Source organism: Cnephaeus nilssonii (assembly GCF_951640355.1).
Source record: "Cnephaeus nilssonii genome assembly, chromosome: 2".
Lineage (NCBI taxonomy): Eukaryota > Metazoa > Chordata > Mammalia > Chiroptera > Vespertilionidae > Cnephaeus > Cnephaeus nilssonii.
In genome coordinates this window covers 36,454,456-36,460,336 of record NC_137073.1, presented here as the reverse complement: position 1 = coordinate 36,460,336, position 5,881 = coordinate 36,454,456, and positions in this window count along the sequence as shown.

The following is a 5,881-nucleotide window of genomic DNA, read 5'->3' as shown; positions in this document are numbered from 1 at the left end:
CTCCTCTCCCTGCACTCTGATTTGTTATGGTGACCAGAAGGCGAAGCCCTGCACCCAGGTGGCCTGACCACTATGGAGAAAGGCATGCCTCTCACTTTATGTTTGGACTCTGTACTGCTTGCTGTTCATGGACCTTAAGATTTGTTTAACTTTTACTGAATCACACTCTTAGTTCACTTTGAGCTTAGTCTCTATAAAGAGCCCCAGGCCTGTTCACTGCTATTGCTGTCAAAAAGCCACACCTTCCACTTTCAGTCCTTTCTTACTTATTTTTTCCAGACTGATTTTCCATCTTGGATGGCAGCCACAGGGATATTTTGTAGGCTTTTCCACCTACATGCAGAACATTGGTCCCTATTACTTTGTCACTCATTTATTCCCTGTTTGTTATTTTTTGTGGGGGAAGGGAGAAGGAGGAACAAGAATTGCTTTTCACCCTAACCGGTTTGGCTCAGTGGATAGAGCATCGGCCTGCAGACTGAAGGGTCCCAAGTTCGATTCCGGTCAAGGACATGTACCTTGGTTGGGGGCACATCCCCAGTGGGGGGTGTGCAAGAGGCAGCTGATCGATGTTTCTCTCTCTCATCGATGTTTCTAACTCTCTTGTCCCTCTCCCTTCCTCTCTGTAAAAAATTAATAAAATATATTTTTTAAAAAAAAGAATTGCTTTTCTACCTTCAACATACTAGTGAATACCGTTATCTTTAGGGTCATGCACAAATTTAATTTTATGTCACCAACACTCTCATATATAACATTGATAAAACAGGAAACAGGCCATATAAAACACATATAAGAGAATCCTGTTGTACAGGAAACAACAGGACAGAACCCAGTAGTAGCTGACTCTGGAGACTCCATTCAAAGTTTATGTGAATTTATTAACATAACTTGGGTCTGGTAATTCAACCAACTAAAAAAGTCCATCCAACTCTGCCCTTACCTGCCTTCCACTCATTTCGCAAGGAATCACTGAGGGCCACACTTCTCCAGCTTATCCCACTGGGATAAAATCCACATCTTGTCTATAAAGCAGTATCTAAACATCTTTGTCCTTCGTATTCTGCTGGAGCTTCATTCTAGTGTTTCAAGATTTAATGATTAAGCCTGTTTTTTTCCCAACCATACCATCTATAATTTTTCAAACTTACATGTCTTAAATATATATCTCCTGGACTTCTACTTCTGGCCATATGGCAGACAAGATGATCAAAGAAACCTTCTCCATACAGCACACTGAAAAATTATGAATTCCATGCAAAAGGCATCATTTTTTTAATCAATGAAAGAGCTGATAGGAAAGTAAGGGAATTCTTTGGACGCCAGAAATGATAAGAAAGCACTGCTTCAGAAGAATAAACACAGAGAGAGACTTTTCCCTAAAGTGCCTGCTCTTTAATAGACCACACATGTCGGGGACAGAGACAAAGTTGGGGATCTGAGACCTCTGCCTAAAGCTTGGGACCTCAAAGCACAGCACTCTGAAGGGTGAATAAAAATAAAATTCACGCCAAGGATGAAGACTATGGGGATATGTGGCCTTGGAAAATTCCTAACCAAAGCCATCCTCACAAAGGTTTGGGGTCTGAAATCATGCTATCTGAGTGACCCAGAAGATCTCTAGCTTTTAGAATTTAGTTTATAGTGACCCTGACTTATTAATGTTCCTCAGTACAAGACTGAATCAAACACAGATTCTTACTATAAACCCAGGGCTCAACTGGCTCCCACAGAGAACCCTGAGGAACTCACAATGAAAAGTCACTAGACACATGAGGAAACACCCCAAGGTCCCTAGTGCCTGTGCTGGTGACACATGCAGGGTATGGCCCTTCATTATTAACTCCACCGGCTTCCACAACATGGAAGTTAAGCTTGGCAGCCCAGTTTCTAGAGTGCCCTTCAGAAACTTGTATTTGTTCAAGGCAGTCTGCCAGTCCTTAAGCACAGTGTCTATTTGTCATAGTAAATCATTATATTTAGTGGTACTTTCAACACTTTTACCTTTGAGTTCTTTCAGAACTCTTGGGTAGATACCACCAGATCTCATTAGCTGAGCTTGTTTGCCATAGGTCTAGGACAGTGGTCGGCAAACTCTTTAGTCAACAGAGCCAAATTATCAACAGTACAACGATTGAAATTTCTTTTGAGAGCCAAATTTTTTAAACTTAAACTATATAGGTAGGTACATTGTTATTAACTTAATTAGGGTACTCCTAAGCTGGCCTTTGCTAAATACTCAAGGGGCCAAAGAGCCGCATGTGGCTCGAGAGCCGCAGTTTGCCAACCACTGGTCTAGGACATTGGGGTGACCAGCACTCTTTCAGATAGCCCCTCTGACTATTTGTGGGAACAGCAATCTCATTTCTTGGAATCTATTCTTAGGAAAGAATCAGAGATGTCTTTAATGATTATGATATCCTCATAGCACCATAGAAACTGTCTTAATTATTTATGTATTTCTTTTTCCCCATATAGACGGAAGCTCTATTATTTCCTCTCCTAATTAAGATTAAAAAAATAACAATAATGATAGGTAACATGCATTGAGTGTTTACTGTGTGTATAAAGTGCACTTTGCTATGCACTTTATACACATTACATCATTTAATTCTCACAAAGACTTTATGAGGTCAATATAATTATCACCATTATCAATAATTATCAATTATTAATTATAATTTTACAGATGAAGAAAAGGCTTAAAGAGGTTATTCAAAAAGCCTTCAGTTCAACTGTTGTGGCTCAGTGGTTGAGCACTGTCCTATGAGCCAGGAGGTCACGGTTCAATTCCCAGTCAGGGCACATGCCCAGGTTGTGGGCTCAATGTCCATTGGGGGGGGCCTGCAGGAGGCAGCCAATCAATGATTCTCTCTCATCATTGATGTTTCTATCTCTCCATCTCCCTTTCTCTCTGCAATTATGCATCATTTCACTTTGCATTTTAGTGACCCACACACTGGTCACTGTAAACTTCTTGTAAACCAGTGCAATGTCACTTTTGTATCCTTCAAAATCAAGCACAATCCCTGATACATAATAGGTGATAATGCTATCCTCATAGCACCATAGAAACTGTCTTACAAATAAATAAATAAGTTCTGCCATAATTTTGATGTGATCCAATAAGGATATTTGAAGGATATCAAATATCAAGGCCAATGAAGAATATTTGCCACCCTTCTGGTGTAAGTAACTTTGCTGCAGGATGAAGATAAGAATTAAACCTCTTTGGGGAAGAAATATGATAATTTTTTTTTTAAAGTTCATACCTATTAACTCAGTAACAACAATTGTCAGAATCTGTCCTAATAAGCCAAATATATTTGTACAAAAATATTCATTTAAATATTTCATAAAGTAGCCAAACTTTAGAAGTATTCTACATGTCTAGAAATAGAAGAATTATTAAATACTTAATGGTATAGCTGCTCAATGGAATGCTATATGGCTATTAAAATGATAGTTACCCATTCTGTGTAGCAAAATTTAAGATGTTAATGATATGTTAGTAAGCATTTTTAAGTAGTACATATGATTTTCACGTCAATCACATCGGATTTTTCCAGGTGGCAAGGAACAAAATTAGATTCTTTTGCTGGTTTTTAAATATATATATTTTTTATTGATTTTTTTTTTAGAGAGGAAGAAAGAGGGATAGAGAGTTAGAAACATCAATCAGCTGCCTCCTGCACACCCCCCACTGGGGATGTGCCCGCAACCAAGGTACATGCCCTTGACTGGAATCTAACCTGGGACCTTTCAGTCCGCAGGCCAACGCTCTATCCACTGAGCCAAATCAGTCAGGGCCTTTTGCTGGTTTATTCTAAGGACACACAGGGAAGATGAGAAGACAGGGCATAATGGTATCTGCAGCAAAGTCAAACAATGCAGGGAATAAACATTGTTTGGGGCCTGAAGGTTATTCACGCTGTCACTCCATTATGCTCTGCTGTGCCATGTGCTGCACCTGTCTTTGTGACTATACATCAGTTTGTTTTCTCTCAATGCTCTGCTTACTAATGACTTCCATGGCTTCGTGGCTTCTGTCAACTAATGGCTTCTGCTTACTGATTTCTGCTTGCCCCCAGTTTTCTGTGTGTCTCACATTTAAACAGCCCAAAGAAAGGGGATCTATTGTTCCATTAGTCAGAGCTCTCAAGCGAGGCCACCTCTGTAGTTCCAAAGGTTAGCATTCCATATGTAATTGTGCTTCCATCAGGTGCCCAAACCTAATCCAATCAGCTTTTGTCCAAAAAGTGGTCATATAGCATGAATGTGGTAGTTACTTCAAGCATACCAGCCACCTATCCAATACAACTATAGTTTTGAACTATGTCTAAAATAATAAGTTCAAAATATATAGCATATCTATGAAGATAGATAGAAAAGGGATAAAATTAAAGCCATCATACTCGGGTTAGGGTGGAGGGATTACAGCAGGTTACTATCTTTCTCCATTTTGAAATTTTCATTTAATGATACTGTAATTGCTTTTTAGTTTTCAAGTATTTTTTAGAAAATAATCTCCCCCAAGCAATTTCAGTCATGCCACCAAGCTTCTGAGTTTAGTCTCTCCATGAACTCATCTTGGAACGGGTAGAGCAAAGTCACAACCATTAAAGCCGTGGTCGCCCTTGCACATAAAGTGGAGCAACTTCTGCCAGGTAAAGGTGAAGGCCATAGTTATAGGTTGTAGAAGTATCTTGAAGGTAAAAGTGCCTGTTATTACTATGAAAACTCATTTTAAACTGCTATAATAGCATAGGCCACATAAACAAAACACAGAACCTTACAACTAATGAAGTATGGTAGCAACCATACTTAGGTAAAAACTGCTGTTTGAATTTTAACCCTGCTATTCTGGCTTCTGCACTCACTTGCTTAAACAATAGGGTAGTTACCTCAGCTTCCAGACTGAGACCTGGAAACTCACAAAGGTTATTTTCCTGTGCTTGTGGACCAGAACCACAGAAGATTGATTCCCATTGACTCAGTAGCTCCAGGAGTAGAAACTGTAGATAACCTTTAGAGATTACTAACTCTGGTTGGTTCTGCTTCTGTAAAAACTTGCTTTTGCAAGGTAGGGCCACATTCCAATGTCCAGCAAGATGTGGCTGGGAACGACCCTGCGGGTTATTCCCAGCATTTAGAATTTAGAACAAAGGACAATTTTTGTGGTTTAGACCTTTAAAAGGACTGCCTACACCTGGAACGGCGCAGTCGTGAGTGTGGACTCCACCTGCGTGGGGTGGTCTCGCGGCCGTCCTGGCCAGCTCAGTAAATCCTTTTTTAATCAATCAGCAGCCTCCGGTGGTCTTATTCTGACTCCAGGGTTCGACCCCACAACACTAACTTGGTTGTGGAAAGACCTTTGTCCACCCGCCAAGTATTTGAAAATACCACCTACTCAATTGGCAGACATCTCCAGGGGCCACGAGAAGCTACCACGGCCGTTTTGTGAAACCAGCCACCCCTGGCTTCACTTTGATCTTCTTCTGTCAACATCCTTGTTTCAGTTCCTCTGCCACAGACATACAATTACTGATTATTATTGCTTGATAATAACTGTAATTATTACAAGGACTACTCGAGATGTAAGAAAGGAGAAACCGAATTTTCATATGAGTTGGTATCTGAGCTGAACAGTCTGTTTATAGTTCATAAAGCTTGAACCCCCTTCTCGTCGGTCTCCAGCTTTAACTCGGGGCGCACAAGCTGATGGCAGGAAACTCCACGCTGGATGCTTGATCACCCATCGGAGAACAGGCGTGGAGCCCAGCTACCCAGGGAACCAAGTAGCAAAATCCTCCCGCGCTCCTAGAGAGGACCCGGAAGCTCAGCGCAATCCCGGAAGACGAGGTACTGACACACTTCCGGC